Consider the following 20,114-nt stretch of genomic DNA (forward strand, 5'->3'; position numbering starts at 1 on the left):
AAACTGGTTCAGCTTATAAAAATATTAAATTGTTTAAATTGGCTGACTGGGGAAGGGTGGTTCTATGGGTGTTCATTGAGGCCATGTGGTGTCTTTGTGCCTAATTTGTTGATCCATATGCGTTCCGCTCTCCTCCTCTGTCCCACTGTCCAGCAGTTATTGGTTTCCAGCCCCGAGATAATAAGGTGGCTGACTGGGTGCTCTTGGAAGTGCCGGACAAGGGTGGTGCCAAGTCGACTTCCTGCTATATTGTACAGGTGCTGTGTTAGACGGGTATGTATGGAATTTGTGTTTCACCTATATAATGTTTATTGCAGAGGGTGCATGTGATGATGTAGACTACGTTGGTGGAATGGATGGAAGTGAGGCCTAGCGTGGGGAACCCTGTACCAGTGTATGTGTTTTGAATGAATTTTCTGTTTCGGTAGTGTTGGCTATGTCTGGGTCGGGGTGTGATGAATTGGTCCAGGAATTTGGATGTGGTGAGTATGGAATGGAGGTTTCTGTTTTTTCTGTGTGCTAGGATGATCTTGTGATTATGGAAGGCCGGATGTTGGTGTAGTATGGTTGAAAAGTTTTGTTTATTGGTGTACTGTAAGGTTGTGGTTCTATGTGAAAAAGTAGAAATGAATGGTATGATTTGTGATTTTTGTAGGAAGGCTGAGGCCTGTGGGTCCGGGACTCCCCCTGAGTTGTCCTCTATGTTTGTGGATGTGTGTCGGGTATGGCCATCAGGGTTAGGGGTAGGAGGAGGGTTGGGGTGGGGGTTAGGGTTAGGGAAAAGGTTGGGGTTAGGGTTAGGAGGGGTGTTGGGGTTAGGATTGGGGTTGGGGTTAGGGTTGGGGGTAGGGTTAGGGAGGAGGTTAGGGTTAGGAGGGGTGTTGGGGTTAGGGTTTAGAGGGTTAGGGTTAGAGGGTTAGGGAGGAGGGTTAGAGGTTAGAGGGTTAGGAGGGGTGTTGGGGTTAGGGTTTAGAGGGTTAGGGTTAGAGGTTAGAGGTTAGAGGGTTAGGGTTAGAGTTAGAGTTAGGGTTAGAGGGTTAGGTGTTAGAGGGTTAGGTTAGGGTTAGGTTAGGGGTTAGAGGGTTAGGGTTAGAGGGTTAGGGTTAGAGGGTTAGGGTTAGGTTAGGGTTTGGGGTTAGGGTTAGAGGGTTAGGGTTAGCTTAGGGTTTGGGGTTAGGGTTAGAGGGTTAGCAGATGACAGAAGTCAAAGCCTGAGAAACAGGCAGTAAAAGCAGGCAGCAAGGACTCTCAACGTCAACAGCCTGGAGCAGCATTTGGAATTAGCATTTGGAATTAGAGTCTTTGGATGTTACAGAGTAAAGAGCAAAACGCTTGAATGACCTTTACAGTCAGGAGAGACCACGATGACGTCATCCATGATGTCAGCCGTGACGTCACGGACAGGCATGACACCAGGTGATGTCAGAGACATGTGACGCTGCTGGTGCTGCCATGATGACCACTTATGTATGTAGTGGGAAGCTTTAGAGAGTTCTGAGACATCCAGTTTATTACACGCACGCACACACACACACGTATATAATTAGAGCGCGTAAGAATCTGAGTAACATTCTCAGTTAATTCCAGATTGCGCGGTTGTTGTTTTCATAGTGACCAGCAGGGGTCAGTATTGTGTAACCGAAGACTCGCGCACGTGGCCCTCAATCCGATTCCAATTCCATGGAGGAAAATCAGGGCCAAAAATGTTTGATCTTTAAAATAAAAAAATAATCAAACATTTGAACAAATTTTACAGTTTTTAGATCGTTAGTCTCCAAATTTAATGATCCTCAGTCCTTCAACTTATATTTTCAGTTTCAGATTTTTTTCCCTCCAGCATGATACTATGAGAATAAAGGACGAGAACATCTTTGCTGCTTTGAAGGCAACCGGTCAGTCTTTTTACTACTAAGGCTAGTTTTTCCACTAAAAGAAACTCTTACATGAGCAATGATGCTTGTTGGTTGACCCAAAGAGGCAGAAGAACGCTGGTAACAACCATTTGGGTGTTAAACTGAATGTTAGCTTTTTAATTAATGTTTATTTCATCAAAAGCTCAAATCTATTGACCCTGATGTGGCTCCATTCCATCATTTATTGTTGGTTGGATGCCAGTGTCTCAGTGGGAAGGGTTAGGGTTAGGGTTAGCCTAGCCACACCAACTGTCCACTGGTCTAATAATCTAATAGCAAAAGGGGAATTTTAGGACACTTGATGAAGTAAGAGTTACATTAATAGAATGGATAGAAGCTATTCAATATACAGGCATGGACCCGCTGAGAAGACGTAGGATTCTGGGGAAGTAAGTCAAGCAAAGGTTGACTTTCTTCCCAGAATTATTTGATGAGGCAAAATGCCATTTACACACAGCTGTTTCATTCATCATCACCGTTTCAGCCACGATGACAGAGTGAATTTCTCAATGAATAGAAGCTCATCAGGAAATCAGCTCAACATCCAGACCAAGCGTGGGACAGGTCGTTGTCTGGGAGAGGACCGCCCCTTACTTAGCATGGCTCCATATACTGTCACGGCCAGCCTGGCTAGCTAGGCCTTGCTCCCTCCCTGCGCACACAGCGATTCAGGCATGTGCTTCCAGAAGGCCTGCAGGGCATCACAGGCTATAGATATCCCCAAGGAAGGGTCTCAGCCAGGCCATGGCTATCGTGGCAGGATCTCCTGATTGTGGGTCTGGCAAAACTCTTACCTTGGAGGAACGCTGGCGGAGCCATCCACTGGAGCACCAGCATGGGGCCGGTTGGGAGGGGGCCTCTGATGGCAGATCACATTAGCAAACCAGTCATCAGGAGAGCGGGCCGACATGTGGGGCGATCCACTGCACCGAAACGTCGATGCATTCTCGGGATAATGTTGTCTTCAGAACCCAACCCTCTTTAAAGGTCCCAGGAGTCCAGCCGCCCCTCTTCCTTCTTGAACGGAACCAGGCTTTGATCAGGGCCAAACTACGGCCCAGGCTCCAAATGCCCCGTTAAGCATTAGCAGGTTTTCTTAATATAAACCTGAGTCAAGTCACTTGAATCAAGTCGCCTGAGTAATTTCACCTGAATCAAGTCACCTGAATCAAGTCGCCTGAGTAATTTCACCTGAATCAAGTCGCCTGAGTCAAGTCGCCTGAGTAATTTCACCTGAATCAAGTCGCCTGAATCAAGTCACCTGAATCAAGTCGCCTGAGTAATTTCACCTGAATCAAGTCGCCTGAGTCAAGTCGCCTGAGTCATTTCACCTGAATCAAGTCGCCTGAGTCAAGTCGCCTGAGTAATTTCACCTGAATCAAGTCACCTGAATCAAGTCACCTGAATCAAGTCGCCTGAGTAATTTCACCTGAATCAAGTCACCTGAATCAAGTCGCCTGAGTAATTTCACCTGAATCAAGTCACCTGAATCAAGTCGCCTGAGTAATTTCACCTGAATCAAGTCGCCTGAGTCAAGTCGCCTGAGTCATTTCACCTGAATCAAGTCGCCTGAGTCAAGTCGCCTGAGTCAAGTCGCCTGAGTAATTTCACCTGAATCAAGTCACCTGAATCAAGTCACCTGAATCAAGTCGCCTGAGTAATTTCACCTGAATCAAGTCACCTGAATCAAGTCACCTGAGTAATTTCACCTGAATCAAGTCACCTGAATCAAGTCACCTGAATCAAGTCGCCTGAGTAATTTCACCTGAATCAAGTCACCTGAATCAAGTCGCCTGAGTAATTTCACCTGAATCAAGTCACCTGAGTCAAGTCGCCTGAGTCAAGTCGCCTGAGTCAAGTCGCCTGAGTCAAGTCACCTGAGTCAAGTCACCTGAGTCAGGTCACGTGAGTCAAGTCGCCTGAGTCAAGTCACCTGAGTCAGGTCACGTGAGTCAAGTCGCCTGAGTCAAGTCACCTGAGTCAAGTCACCTGAGTCAGGTCACGTGAGTCAAGTCGCCTGAGTCAAGTCACCTGAGTCAGGTCACGTGAGTCAAGTCACCTGATCCCATATCAGGCCCTCCGTGATTGTCTGGGCACTGAGGTTGTTTGAACAAGACCAGCAGATGCGGTTGGTTCTGAAAAAGCTGCACTTCCTCTTCAGTGTTTTGAGAGTCGTCTCCATAAATTGCTACAGACAGATATTTTGTTGGGATGCTTTTTTTTCATTTTCAATTGAAATTAAAGAATTAAAGTGGATGTTTTCTACATTTGATGATATTTAGTTTTCTCTTATGAGGTGGGTTAACAAAAGACCACATCCATCTGCTCCTGGTCCGGCCCTCCTGTCCAATGATGGAACTGTTTATTAAATTACAGAACAAGCCAATAAGCCCCCCCGGCTTAGATGGTGAAATGAAGTTGTCCGTTCGTCTCTTTTATTCTTCCTTCCTTCTGGAGGAACTTTGCTGGCTCCATAGTCCCAACGTCCCTCACATGAGAGGAAAGTCCTGCCTTTCCTCTCATGTCAGTTTGGGGACAAATGTCTGGACAGCTTAGGGGTCGACCCGTCTATTTCGGTGCCTTCGAGTGTTTTAGTCTGACCTGCAGGTTCAGGACGGATCCAGTTTATCATGAGGGTCCATTGAGGTTTATAACATCCAAGGTTGGAACAGTCTGAACAACAAAGGCCACTTAACCGAGACAACAGGGACATTGGACAGGTTGACCCTTGTGACTTCCTGCTGTGCTTGAAGTGAATCAGCTTTGTTGTCGAACCCCCCACGTTAGCCTGGGGGGTGTCAGGTCTTCACTCACGCAGTTACCTGCCTCGCCTTCGTGCCTCTAAATGGGTGAATAATCTGAAGCTTTGTTGCAATGCTGAGCACGTTTACCAGCAGAAGACATGAAACATTTCACAACAATGTTCATAATACTACTACTACTACTACTACTACTACTACTACTACTACTAATAATAATAATAATAATAATAATAATATTAATAATAATAATTATCCATTTTAATTACTGGCACCTTTCTGAGCACTCAAGGCCACCTCACAAAAGAGCTCAATGTTCTAAAAAGACTTAAACACTAATAAATAGATACATTAACACCATAAACCAGAGCAGGTTTGTGTGACCAAGAGTGTAAACAACTCACCCTCAGATGGTCCAGATGGGACACAGGTCAGGGGTCAGAGCAGGTGTGCACGTGGAACCGTCCCCTGATATATGATACGATATATAAAATGACCAAAGTTCTTATATTCAAATAAATAAAGAAAGGAACTGTCATATAAAATATACTATAGTGAACCCATTGTGCAGTTGAAGTGAGATTATTGGCCCTTTGATGTTTAAGTTAACAATGAGTGGTTACATTAAAGTTAATCATGAGTGGGTAATAAAGTTAACAATGAGTGGTTGATAAAGTTAATAATGAGTGGTTAATGAAGTTAATAATGGCTGGGTAATAAAGTTAAACATGAGTGGTTAAATAAAGTTTTACATGAGTGGTTAAATAAAGTAAATCACGAGTGGTTAAATAAAGTTAATGAGTGGGTAAAAAAGTTAATCATGAGTGGTTAAATAAAGTTAATAATGAGTAGTTAAAGAAAGTCAATCATGAGTGGTTAAATAAAGTTGATAATAAGTGGTTAAATAAAGTTAATAATGAGTAGTTAAAGAAAGTTAATCATGAGTGGTTAAATAAAATTAATGAGTGGGTAATAAAGTTAATAAAGACTGGGTAATAAAGTTAATCAAGAGTGGTTAAATAAAGTTAATCATGAGTGTTTATACAAAGCTAATAATGAGTGGTTAAATAAAGTTAATAATGAGTGGTTAAATAAAGTTAATAATGAGTGGGTAATAAAGTTAATGAGTGGTGAAATAAAGTTAATAATGACTGGGTAATAAAGTTAATCATGAGTGATTAAATAAAGTTAATCATGAGTGTTTATACAAAGTTAATCATGAATGTTTATACAAAGTTAATAATGAGTGGTTAAATAAAGTTAATAAGTGGGTAATAAAGTTAACCATGAGTGGTTAAATAAAGTTAATCATGAGTGGTTAAATAAAGTTAATCATGAGTGTTTATACAAAGTTAATAATGAGTGGTTAAATAAAGTTAATCATGAGTGATTAAATAAAATTAATCATGAGTGATTAAATAAAGTTAATCATGAGTGGTGAAATAAAGTTAAAGAGTGGTTAAATAAAGTTAATGAGTGGTTAAATAAACTTAATCATGAGTGGTTAAATAAAGTTAATAATGAGTGGTTAAAAAGTTACAATGAGTGGTTAAATAAAGTTAATCATGAGTGGTTAAATAAAGTTAATGAGTGGTTAAGGTTCTTCTGATCCGTTTCAGAGAGGTGGGGGGGGGGGGGGGGGGGGGGGGCTGCATTTCGGGGTTGTGTTTATGTCTGTGCTGGGGGGGGTAGTTTGAAGCTGTGCATGTCAGGCTTTAATACCTATTTGAGGTATTTAGAACCATCTTATTGCTGCTGCCGGCTGGATCAAAACAGAAAAAGAACCCCCCCACCCCCATCAAACCCCCACTTCCTGTGAGCTGTAGTAGAATAAAAAGAAAAGGAGCTGAATGAATCAAGGAGCTTCAGCTGCTGGTGCAAGTGTCCAGACCCGTCTGTCCTCGACGCCATGTCCTGCATTTGACTGCATGCACTATTTTTAGTGTTGGCATTTAAAGCTGGCAGCAGATCACACGCACATACCATCCAGACTATTTCCTGTTCCTGTTCCCTCAAAGCAGCGCTACCATCAAAGCAACAGCTAGCAATACCTGAAGAAAGCAGCTGCTCTCACACTGGGGCAGTCGTTTCAGGATATAACCACATAAAATATATTATAGAAGGAGTAAAGAGTAGGAAAAATGCACCGATGTACTAAACTATACATGTACCTGTCTGAGCCAACACTTTTAGTCTTCATGTATCGATTAGAAAGAACTAGTGAGTCTCAGTTGCAGCTTTGATCAGTGGTCGTGACCTTTGATCCTCCTCTTCATCTCTTCATTTAAAGCATCAATGACTTCATTTTTGGTGGAATATCTGCTTCCATTATTTAAGGTCCTCAGAAATATGGAAGGATTCCTTGGTTGGCATGGCTAATCATGGTGTTTATCGGTTAGAGGGTAGGTTAGAGGGTAGGTTAGGGGGTAGGTTAAAGGGTAGGTTAGGGTGTAGGTTAGAGGGTAGGTTAGAGGGTAGGTTAGGGGGTAGGTTAGGGGGTAGGTTAAAGGGTAGGTTAAAGGGTAGGTTAGAGGGTAGGTTAGGGGGTAGGTTAGGGTGTAGGTTAGAGGGTAGGTTGGGGTAGGTTAGGGTGTAGGTTAGAGGGTAGGTTGGGGTAGATTAGGGTGTAGGTTAGAGGGTAGGTTGGGGGTAGGTGAGGGTGTAGGTTAGAGGGTAGGTTGGGGTGTAGGTTAGAGGGTAGGTTAGGGTGTAGGTTAGAGGGTAGGTTGGGGTAGGTTAGAGGGTAGGTTGGGGTAGGTTAGGGTGTAGGTTGGGGTAGGTTAGAGGGTAGGTTGGGGTAGGTTAGGGTGTAGGTTAGAGGGTAGGTTGGGGTAGATTAGGGTGTAGGTTAGAGGGTAGGTTGGGGTAGGTGAGGGTGTAGGTTAGAGGGTAGGTTAGGGTGTAGGTTAGAGGGTAGGTTGGGGTAGGTTAGAGGGTAGGTTGGGGTAGGTTAGGGTGTAGGTTAGAGGGTAGGTTGGGGTAGATTAGGGTGTAGGTTAGAGGGTAGGTTGGGGTAGGTGAGGGTGTAGGTTAGAGGGTAGGTTGGGGTGTAGGTTAGAGGGTAGGTTAGGGTGTAGGTTAGAGGGTAGGTTGGGGTAGGTTAGAGGGTAGGTTGGGGTAGGTTAGGGTGTAGCTTAGAGGGTAGGTTAGGGTGTAGGTTAGAGAGTAGGTTAGGGTGTAGGTTAGAGGGTAGGTTGGGGTAGGTTAGAGGGTAGGTGAGGGTGTAGGTTAGAGGGTAGGTTGGGGTAGGTTAGAGGGTAGGTTGGGGTAGGTTAGGGTGTAGGTTAGAGGGTAGGTTAGGGTGTAGGTTAGAGGGTAGGTTAGGGTGTAGGTTAGAGGGTAGGTTAGGGTGTAAGTTAGAGGGTAGGTGAGGGTGTAGGTTAGAGGGTAGGTTAGAGGGTAGGTGAGGGGTGTAGGTTAGAGGGTAGGTTAGGGTGTAGGTTAGAGGGTAGGTTAGGGTGTAGGTTAGAGGGTAGGTTGGGGTAGGTGAGGGTGTAGGTTAGAGGGTAGGTTAGAGGGTAGGTTAGGGTGTAGGTTAGAGGGTAGGTTGGGGTAGATTAGGGTGTAGGTTAGAGGGTAGGTTGGGGTAGGTGAGGGTGTAGGTTAGAGGGTAGGTTGGGGTGTAGGTTAGAGGGTAGGTTGGGGTGTAGGTTAGAGGGTAGGTTGGGGTAGGTTAGAGGGTAGGTTGGGGTAGGTTAGGGTGTAGGTTAGAGAGTAGGTTAGGGTGTAGGTTAGAGGGTAGGTTGGGGTAGGTTAGAGGGTAGGTGAGGGTGTAGGTTAGAGGGTAGGTTGGGGTATGTTAGAGGGTAGGTTGGGGTAGGTTAGGGTGTAGGTTAGAGGGTAGGTTAGGGTGTAGGTTAGAGGGTAGGTTAGGGTGTAGGTTAGAGGGTAGGTTAGGGTGTAGGTTAGAGGGTAGGTGAGGGTGTAGGTTAGAGGGTAGGTTAGAGGGTAGGTTAGGGTGTAGGTTAGAGGGTAGGTGAGGGTGTAGGTTAGAGGGTAGGTTAGGGTGTAGGTTAGAGGGTAGGTTAGGGTGTAGGTTAGAGGGTAGGTTGGGGTAGGTGAGGGTGTAGGTTAGAGGGTAGGTTAGAGGGTAGGTTGGGGTAGGTTAGGGTGTAGGTTAGAGGGTAGGTTGGGGTAGGTGAGGGTGTGCTCTGAGCTCATTCCCAAGCACTCCTGCAAAGGAGAGTCCTGAGAGGACTCCAGATGTTCTCCCTAAACGATCGAGCATCACTGCATGTCAGTTATCTGCTGAATGGAAGCTGAATCTTGTTGCAGTATGTGACTCCGAGGAGAGCAATCTGTGACAGCAGCCTTCAGATAGAAGAGCACACAGGAACATAACCACCAACAAGAATAATATTTAAATCTCATGGCTTTTTATCATACGACAGCGACTAAAGGTGCTCTGAAAATGAAGAACGGCTGACAGAAGTGAGAGGTTATCCGAGCCATTGTGTCTTTGTGGAGTGGGTTCCAGATTCTGGCTACAGAAAGTTCAACAGGACTTCTCTTAGTTTCAGGACAGTAACTGGTGGAGCCCCAAAGTTCTATAGACTGGGCTGTTGATGGTGGGCACGGGTGGTCAAGGGTGGTCACTGGTGGTCACTAGTGGTCACTGGTTGTCACGGGTGGTCACTGGGGGTCACGGGTGGTCACTAGTGGTCACTGGTGGTCACTGGTGGTCACTAGTGGTCACGGGTGGTCACTGGGGGTCACGGGTGGTCACTAGTGGTCACTGGGGGTCACGGGTGGTCACTGGTTGTCACGGGTGGTCACTAGTGGTCACTGGGGGACACGGGTGGTCACGGGTGGTCACTGGTGGTCACTAGTGGTCACTGGTGGTCACAGGTGGTCACTAGTGGTCACTGGGGGTCACGGGTGGTCACTGGTTGTCACGGGTGGTCACTGTGGGTCACGGGTGGTCACTAGTGGTCACTGGTGGTCACAGGTGGTCACTAGTGGTCACTGGTGGTCGGTGCTTTGCATCCAGCCTGGTCATCATGTGATGTTTGGTGTGGAACCAGGACAGATGCGAGAGCCTCCTGGACAGTTCTGTCTTCAGAGGAGCGGACCTTTTCAATCTTCAATGTTGTTACAACCATGACTTTATAATGTGACATCACTACAGAAGGAAGTCCTGATTTCAATGATTTACTGATGATGACTTCAGCGTGGCAGGAAGATCAGTGACATGAGGACAGAATGCAGAATGACACGTTACTGTTTGGACCGCTTGTTTCTCTGGTGGAGAGATCATCACCCCAACAACATCAAATAGCAGCATCACGTTTCAAAGACTCTGTTGGCTGATGTGCTCTGGGGTCAGAAGAGGTCGTCTCTTTGATGCCTGTGGGAGACGTGCTGCTATGAAAACACCCGCGGTGAAAACGGCAGGTATGAGAGTCCGACTGGACCCGACCGGCAGCTCCATGAGGGACAGACTGAGGTGGATATGTGATCACCAAGGGAGGGAAAACCGATGGTGGCTCAGCCCCTATAGTCACACACACACACACGGACACACACACGCACACACACACGCACACACACACACACACACACGCACACACACACGGAAACACACACGCACACACACACGCACGCACGGACACACACACACACACGGACACACACGGACACACACACACACACACATGGACACACACAAACACACACACACGGGCACACACACACACACACTCTCTCTCACCTGACTGCTCTTCCGTGCCCTGACGCTGAATCATAAATGACACTTATTTCTTAAACTTGGCTCAAACCAGCGGTAAGAAGCAGGAACTCTCCCTCTTAAGTTCTCGTTCTACTCTCGCGCTGCTCTCAGATGTTTTGGAGAAAAGTGCATGGTCAACGCTGGTCAGATGTGTTCTCGCTCACGAGGTGGTTCTGAGGTGGTTCCAACAGCAGGAGAGTCTGAGAAGTGCTGATTGAAGGGGACACCATCATGTTCCTTTGATCTGTGGCTGTGATGAAGTGCCACCACGGAGGTCCTGGATGTGCTGGGATGAAGCCAGTTCCCAGATGTGTCTCCTCAGTGCTCTAGATCACTGCTGCTGCCTCACTCATGGAGCTCCTGATTTATTGAAACAGCTGTAAGGTGGGATTCTTCCATCTGCACCTCCGTCCCACGGTGTGTTGCTACCTGTGCTCACCTGCAGACCTCAGAGGAAAGAGGTCATTTTTGAGAACGTGACAGTATAATGTAATCATGTGACAGTAATATGTCAGAGAGGTTATTGTTGTTATGACGTCCCTGCTGTCACTGGGACCCTGATAATAAAAGAACGCTACGCTAAACTTACACCCACCACCCATGTGGGAAGGAACCTAAATAATTAGAGGGTTTTTTAGCCCCAGCCCAGTTAGCAAACTGGTGCTTCGGGGGCGTGCTACGGGCAACGCTAGCGTGCTGCAGTGCTACAGGCAACGCTAGCATGCTGCAGGCAATGCTAGCGCCACTTCTCTGGGCTATGTAACACTATTTAACCATGGAATCTAGATACAAATGCAGCATTAAAGTTGTCCTGTGTAACTCGCACACAGAGATTTCTGAGGAGCTTTTTACTCACAAGTGTCTTCATTTCCTGGACTCTTTTCTTTGGGCTCACTTATCTCATGAAGAGGTTATTGTATCTGTTTGAAATGTCCATATTCATCATTTATCATTTGCAGTTTTTAATGGGTGATGCTGTCATGAAAACCTGAGCAATGCTTTGACCCTCCTGCGCTGCTTCAGCCCTCCGCTCGGTAAAGTTCCGGCTGCTTTTTTTTTAGTGCTAAGTACTTTTAAGTGCTTCCTGGGGCCTTTACTTCAATGCTGCTCTTTAAGCATTTGAACAGAGTTTGTGAGGTTAAATTTGCCCAGAGCAGCAGGGTTCTCATGGCTGAGCAGGCACCTTTGGTCCAACTCCAAGTCCACTTCCTGCTCCCTCCAAATCAGAACCTTTTGGGTCCACACACATTCTGTCAGAGTGTGATTTACCGAGTCAAATGTCGTTGAGTTAATGCTTCCAAACTGTCTGCATTCTTTCACAAACTGCTTTAGGATTCCAGATTGGAAAAGTTCAGATAAACAGGAAGCAAAGGAACAGTTTCATATGCTCTTGCCTTGGTTGTGCTTATTCACCAGGGTCAGGGTTAGAGGGTTAGAGGGTTAGAGGGTTAGGGTTAGGGTTAGAGGGTTAGGGTTAGAGGGTTAGGGTTAGGATTAGAGGGTTAGGGTTAGAGGGTTAGGGTTAGGATTAGAAGGTTAGGGTTAGGGTTAGAGGGTTAGGGTTAGAGGGTTAGGGTTAGGATTAGAGGGTTAGGGTTAGAGGGTTAGGGTTAGAGGGTTAGGGTTAGGATTAGAGGGTTAGGGTTAGAGGGTTAGGGTTAGGATTAGAAGGTTAGGGTTAGAGGGTTAGAGGGTTAGGGTTAGAGGGTTAGGGTTAGGGTTAGAGGGTTAGGGTTAGGGTTAGGGTTAGAGGGTTAGAGGGTTAGAGGGTTAGGGTTAGAGGGTTAGAGGGTTAGAGGGTTAGGGTTAGAGGGTTAGGGTTAGGGTTAGAGGGTTAGGGTTAGAGGGTTAGGGTTAGAGGGTTAGGGTCAGAGGGTTAGGGTTAGAGGGTTAGGGTTAGGGTTAGGGTTAGGGTTAGGGTTAGAGGGTTAGGGTTAGAGGGTTAGGGTCAGAGGGTTAGGGTTAGAGGGTTAGGGTTAGAGGGTTAGGGTTAGGGTCATAGGGTTAGGGTTAGGGCTATTCACCTTGCACTTCACTGGTTATTGTTAGTTATGTCATGCTTGTTAAAGCCCCATTTACAGACAAACTGGGGGGATACCTCCAGACCAGGAGGGCCAGTTATGCTTACACCAAACAGAAAGAGAAACCAGATGATGTATGGTAACTGGGTTGTCTGAGGAGTCCCCATTATGCCCCCACCAACAGGAATTTGGTGTCATTCACCCTTTTCAATGCTTGGTTGTATGATTTGTTCGACTGTTGAGCAAGTTCAATGGCTGATTAAAAGAGAAGTCATTTTCTGGGAAGTCAGTTCAAAATCTTCCTATTTAACACACAAAAGAACTCACAAATTCAGGAGAAACTGCTCATGTCTGATTCATGTCATAAAAGAAGAAGAAACTCCAGAGATTCATTAAGTTTTGCACAAAGAAATGTAATTCTATGGCTTTTTCTAAATAACTTCAGTGAAATGTTTCTTTGAATCTGGGTAAAGAAACTTCATCGGTTGAAGTTGGCCGGGGTTTGGAGCTGAAAAGGCTTGTGGGTAAAAGGGGGGGCTGTGAGTGCTTTGGCAGATGTCTTTTAATCAGGACACAGACAGACCAGAGAGCTTTGGGCAGATGGTTTGTATATGTTGGCCTGGAGAAGACAGAGCATTTGATGGGTGACATAAATCATGACTTGCTTTTTCTTCAGCTTGCTAGAAGCTAATTTTAAAGATCTTGCACAGTAGCTGGAGGTGGAACAGTTTGGGAAGCAGACATCCTTAGTCTGAAATGAGATCAGCCAACGTGTGAGTCTTTACGGGATAAATCAGCTTTTCTGCCAGTTTTCACTCTGTCCTAAACTTCATGTAACTTCATTTATATAATGTGATGTAATATAATGTGATTAGAGTTTAGATTTCTTGGAAATGTGGGGTCACTTCTACTTTATTTGAATGGGCTCTGTTAGACCAAGTGAAGCCACAAATAGGACCCACGATCCCACCTTTTCCACACCTTCTTTTTTAAGCACAACTTATCAAGAGAGGAGCCATGATGAGGTCACAAGGTCAGTGCAAGGACACGGCAGGAGGCCTTGCTTTCCTCTCCTCCTTTCCTCTCCTTCTTTCCTCTCCTCCTCCTCCTTTCCTCTCCTTCTCCTCCTTTCCTCTCCTTCTCCTCCTTTCCTCCTCCTCCTTTCCCCTCCTCCTCCTTTCCTCTCCTCCTTCTCATTTCCTCTCTTCCTTCTCCTTTCCTCTCCTCCTTTTCTCCCCTCCTTTCCTCTCCTCCTCCTCCTTTCCTCTCCTCCCCCCTTTCCTCTCCTCCTTCTCATTTCCTCTCCTCCTTTCCTCTCCTCTGCTCCTCCTTTCCTCTCCTCCTTCTCCTTTCCTCTCCTCCTTTCCTCTCCTTCTCCTTTCCTCGCCTCTCCTCCTCCTTTCCTCTCCTCCTTCTCCTTTCCTTCTCCTTTCCTCTCCTCCTCCTTTCCTCTCCTCCTCATTTCCTCTCCTCCTTTCCTCTCCTCCTTTCCTCTCCTCTCCTCCTCCTTTCCTTTCCTCTCCTCCTTCTCCTGTCCTCTCCTCCTTCTCCTTTCCTCTCCTCCTTCTCATTTCCTCTCCGCCTTTCCTCTCCTCTCCTCCTCCTTTCCTCTACTCCTTCTCCTTTCCTCTCCTTTCCTCTCCTCCTCCTCCTTTCCTCTCTTCCTTTCCTTTCCTTTCCTCTACTCCTTCTCCTTTCCTTTCCTCTCCTCCTCCTCCTTTCCTCTCCTCCTTTCCTCTCCTCCTCCGCCTATCCTCTCCTCCTTTCCTCTCCTCCTCCTTTCCTTTCCTCCTCCTATCTTCTCCTCCTCCTCCCCTCCTTTCCTCTCCTCCTCCTCCTCTCCTCTCCTCCTCCTATCTTCTCCTCCTCCTCCTATCCTCTCCTCCTTTCCTCTCCTCCTTTCCTCTCCTCCTCCTTTTTGAACACATTCTGTAAAAATCCAGAGCGGAAATATTTTGGCTCTCAGAGCTAAAAGAGATGACAGATGATTCTTCCAGGTCTGGGTCACCCAGAGTGTGTGTGTGTGTGTGTGTGTGTGTGTGTGTGAGAGTGTGTGGTGAATGTGTGTGAGTGTGTGTGTGTCTGTGTGTGAGTGTGTGTGTGTGAGTGTGTGTGAGAGAGTGTGTGGTGAATGTGTGTGAGTGTGTGTGTGTCTGTGTGTGAGTGTGTGTGTGTGAGTGTGTGTGTCTGTGTGTGAGTGTGTGTGTGTGAGTGTGTGTGTCTGTGTGTGAGTGTGTGTGTGTGAGTGTGTGTGTCTGTGTGTGACTGTCTGTGTGTGTGTGTGTGTGTGAGAGAGAGTGAAAAAGCTGAAACAGCTTTATTATTTAAAAAAGGGTACATTATTCTAAAATGTAAATCTAAGAAGAAATATGTGTCATTAATGTCAAAAATGTCAATTAGAAATAAAAACAATCTAAATTTGAAATCCTGGATCCACCAGAGAGCTGATGGGAACAGAGATGGAGGCTTTTCAGGTCCTCCTCTCCTCTCCTCTCCTCTCCTCTCCTCTCCTCTCCTCTCCCCTCCTCTCCTCTCCCCTCCTCTCCCCTCCTCTCCTCTCCTCTCCTCTCCTCTCCTCTCCTCTCCTCTCCTCTCCTCTCCCCTCCTCTCCTCTCCCCTCTCCTCTCCTCTCCTCCCTCTTCCTCCCCTCTTCCCTTCCCTCTCCCCTCTTCCCCCTCTCCTCCTCTCCCCTCTCCTCTCCTCTCCTCTCCCTCCCTCTCCTCTCCTCCTCCCCTCCTCTCCGCTCCTCTCCCTCCTCTCCCTCCCTCCCTCCCTCTCCCCTCCCCTCTCCTCTCCTCTCCTCTCCTCTCCTCTCCTCTCCTCTCCTCTCCCTCCCTCCTCTCCTCTCCTCTCCTCTCCTCTCCTCTCCTCCTCCTCTCCTCTCCTCTCCCCTCCCCTCCTCTCCTCTCCTCTCCCCTCCCTCCCCTCCCTCTCCTCTCCTCTCCTCTCCCTCCTCTCCCTCTCCTCTCCTCTCCTCTCCTCTCCTCTCCTCTCCTCTCCTCTCCCCTCCCTCTCCTCTCCTCCCTCTCCCTCCTCTCCCTCTCCTCGTCCTCTCCTCTCCCCTCCCTCCTCTCCTCTCTCCTCTCCTCTCCTCTCCTCTCCTCTCCTCTCCTCTCCTCTCCTCTCCTCTCCCTCTCTCCCTCTCCCTCCCCTCCTCTCCTCTCCTCTCCTCTCCTCTCCTCTCCTCTCCTCTCCTCTCCTCTCCTCTCGTCTCCCCTCCTTCTCCCTCTCCCCTCCCCTCCTCTCCCCTCCTCTCCTCCCCTCTTCCCTTCCCCTCCCCTCCCCTCCCCTCTCCTCTCCTCTCCTCTCCTCCCCTCTCCTCTCCTCTCCTCTCCTCTCCCTCCCTCCCCTCCCCTCCTCTCCTCTCCTCTCCTCTCCTCTCCTCTCCTCTCCTCTCCTCTCCTCTCCTCTCCTCTCCTCTCCTCTCCTCTCTAACCCTGTCAGGGGGAATATCTTCCTCTCATCCCTACGTTTATGTTATATATTGTCTATATATTGTATATTGTATATATTGTTATATATTGTCCATACTTTTCCAGCTTGTGACACACATGTTCAGATCAAACTGACACATGTGGCCACTTGTTACTGTTCCTATATGTGAGTAGATCTGGAAGGTGAGACACGTTACAGCGGATCTCAGGATCCTTTACAGGAAGTGTGGTGTGTTAGAGGGATTGAAGCCATCCCGGGAGCTGGCTCCATGGCGACGCTCAGCCTCCTCATATTACACCCATCTTCCGGAGCAGCTGTCTCCCTTTTGTTCAGGTGGATTCATTTCAGAGGCGTCTTCGCCCAGGTCCTGATTAACTTTGCAGGTTGGGGAATCAGGAAGAGTCAATTAGTGCTGGAGCCACGTTAGACCTCCTCCCCCTCCCCTAACCCTACCAAGCTCTAGCGCATTTTATGTTCTCACATCTTTTAAACACATTCTTTTTATCACATTATTTTAAAACACATTAAACTAATTTTCCCTGAACTAACTGGCTAATTTTGGGAACCAAAGGCATTGATCTCACGCCCTAATCTGCCCTCTGGCTTTAGTCTCCTGTTTCAGATATCACGTCCAATACACAAACATGACGTAGATGGCGATGATGGAGAGCCCACAAAGAAAGAAAAGGGTTAGGGTTAGGGTTAGGCCTATTAACCCTAACCTAACCCACAAAGAAAGAAAAGGGTTAGGGTTAGGGTTAGGCCTATTAACCCTAACCTAACCCACAAAGAAAGAAAAGGGTTAGGGTTAGGGTTAGGCCTATTAAACCTAACCTAACCCACAAAGAAAGAAAAGGGTTAGGGTTGGGTTAGGGTTAGGGTTAGACCTATTAACCCTAACCCTAACCCACAAAGAAAGAAAAGGGTTAGGGTTAGGGTTAGGCCTATTAACCCTAACCTAACCCACAAAGAAAGAAAAGGGTTAGGGTTAGGGTTAGGGTTAGCCCTATTAACCCTAACCCTTGTTGTTCTCCTGAGGGTTAGGGTAAGTTTGTTCAGTGCCTTATCACTGTTTTCAGTTGTACTTTTTCTCGACAGTTTTTTCCCATTTCATGGTGATTTTTAGTTCACTTTCCTGTTGCTAATTTCTTAGAGTTTTTTTGGTGTTACTTTATTTGATCCTTTATTCTGAGAACTGTCTCTCTTTGCATTTTTGGCAATAAGGAACCTTTTGTTTTACACTCTGCATCTGGGTCCTGGCCTCCTTAACTCATAACACCCTAACCCCAGCCCTAACCCTAACCCTAACCCTAACACCAACCCTAACCCTAGCCAACCCTAACCCTAACTCTAACCTTAGCCAACCCTAACCCTAGCCAACCCTAACCCTAACTCTAACCTTAGCCAACCCTAACCCTAACTCTAACCTTAGCCAACCCTAACCCTAGCCAACCCCAACCCTAACCCTAACCCTAAGGCCAACCCTAACCCTAACCCTAACCCTAAGGCCAACCCTAACCCTAGCCAACCCCAACCCTAACCCTAACCCAATGTTGATAAATGGAACCACCAGTCAGAATATGTTGTAAAGGAAAAGAACTGGTCGTGTCTATTTCTGTTTCCAGTAAGATGTACAATAGACCCTGGCTTTATACCCAGTACAAATCAGTTGTTCTTGATATTTTAGTGGAATTTACTGATTTTTCTTTGTATGAATGACTCTGGGTCTCCTATTGAATCCATAAATGAGCCCATCATCCATCCAAATGACTTTACTCCACAGCGGGAAGACGAGGTTCAAGCTCACTCTGTCTTACCCTAACCTTTACCTAACCCTAACCGTTACCTGACCCCTGCCGCTCCACTCATTGTTGCACCTTTAGAAGTGACACGTTTCTTTATCTCTGTCCTGTTACTAATCTGGAATAGTGCAGGTTGTTCACTGGACTCGCCTCAATTGTGTTTGTGTGGTTTGTATTATGTTGTCAGCAGGAAGTGGATCTCTGTGCCAACTGATAAATGTCATAATCTGATCTGTTAACCCCCTAACCCTAACCCTCTAACCATAACCCTCTAACCCTAACCTATAACCCTAACCCTATAGCCATAACCCTAACCTAACCCTGTAACCATAGCCCTATATCCCTAACCCTATAACCCTAACCCTAACCTAACCCTATAACCCTAACCCTATAACCCTAACCTGACCCTATAACCCTAACCCTATAACCATAAACCTATAACCCTATAATCCTAACCCTAACCCTATAATCCTAACCCTAACCTTATAACCCTAACCCTATAACCCTATAATCCTAACCCTAACCCTATAACCCTAACCCTAACCCTAACCCTGACCATATAACCCTATAAACCTAACCCTAACCCTATAACCCTAACCCTATAACCCTAACCTGACCCTATAACCCTAACCCTATAACCATAACCCTATAACCATAACCCTATAACCCTATAATCCTAACCCTAACCCTATAACCCTAACCCTAACCTAATCCTATAACCCTATAAACCTAACCCTAACCCTGACCATATAACCCTAACCCTATAACCATAACCCTATAACCCTATAAACCTAACCCTAACCTAACCCTATCTCAATATGAAGAAGAGTGAGCATGTGACCCAGCCAATGTTTCCCAGGCCTCATTCCAAACAGGAGTTCTGGACCTGCCGGCTGCTCTGCTGTCCTGTGGTGCTTTATCAGAGATAAAGAGGTGGCCGTCAGCACACTGCAGCCTCTGTTCTGTTCTCAGGAAAGTTCAAAGAACACCCTGAAGAACAGTGTAGGTAGAACAGGTATAGGCAGGTGGAGACAAAGGGGGATAATTGGTGCTTCCCTTCCCAAACCTTCCGGCTCCTTCCTTCCTCCTCTGAAGGACTACAATAAACACTTGAGGGTCAGGACAACTGGACTTCTATTATCCTGGGTACCAGACTGCCTGACCCCTTCTAATCCAACATCCTGCTGTTTCAAGTTTTACTCTGTGATGGTAGAAAACACATAAACAGTCCCAGCGGAGCACTTGGAATGTTTAGCCTTTGATTTAATCCTAATTTTTTCAAATTTCTGATAGTTGCCAGATGATGAAGCCAGACCAGGATCCCTGTTGACTCCTGGTCCGACTGACTGAGTGACAGACTGATACGTCCGTTTCTCCAGCCACATTGCTGCATTTGGGGTGTTTGGAAGGGACAGGAAATAGGCTGATCTGCCAGAGCAATAGAGGTGGGGGCAGACGGCTTCTCCAAAGAATCATTTCCCCATTTCCTGGCACAAAACCTGTCATGAAAGCTGCAGTATACCTGGCCTATAACTTTCAGCGCTACGGCTAATGCTAAGTTGTTGACAGCCAGAGAAAAGGCAGAAACTGGGGGTCACTGAAAGGTCAGGCAATGTGAGGTTGGAGAACTCGTTCACAATGGTGGACTGCATAGGCCAAATCCATAAGGAAGGAAGGCAGGCAGACACACAGGCAGGCAGGCAGACAGACAGGCAGGCAGGCAGACAGACAGGCAGGCAGAGAGGCAGAGAGGCAGACAGGCAGAGAGGCAGACAGGCAGAGAGGCAGAGAGGCAGAGAGGCAGACAGGCAGAGACGCAGACAGGCAGGCAGGCAGAGAGACAGGCAGGCAGGCAGGCAGGCAGGCAAACAGACAGACAGGCAGGCAGAGAGGCAGACAGGCAGAGAGGCAGACAGGCAGAGAGGCAGGCAGACAGGCAGGCAGGCATAGACGCAGATAGGCAGGCAGGCAGAGACGCAGATAGGCAGGCAGACAGACAGGCAGGCAGGCAGGCAGGCAGGCAGGCAGAGAGGCAGGCAGACAGGCAGAGAGGCAGACAGGCAGGCAGGCAGAGAGGCAGACAGACAGGCAGGCAGGCAGAGACCCAGACAGGCAGACAGGCAGGCAGGCAGAGAGGCAGACAGAGAGGCAGAGACGCAGAGACGCAGACAGGCAGGCAGGCAGGCAGGCAGGCAAACAGACAGACAGGCAGGCAGAGACGCAGACAGGCAGACAGGCAGGCAGACAGGCAGACAGGCAGGCAGGCAGGCAGGCAGACAGGCAGGCAGGCAGGCAGACAGGCAGGCAGACAGGCAGGCAGGCAGGCAGACAGGCAGGCAGACAGGCAGGCAGGCAGGCAGGCAGGCAGACAGGTGGGCAGGCAGACAGGCGGGCAGACCTGGCAGCTGTCTACAGTGTCAGGAATCAGATATTTGTACCAGCTCTACTGGGCCACA

This window comes from Takifugu rubripes, unplaced genomic scaffold, assembly GCF_901000725.2.
Source record: "Takifugu rubripes unplaced genomic scaffold, fTakRub1.2, whole genome shotgun sequence".
NCBI classification, from domain to species: domain Eukaryota; kingdom Metazoa; phylum Chordata; class Actinopteri; order Tetraodontiformes; family Tetraodontidae; genus Takifugu; species Takifugu rubripes.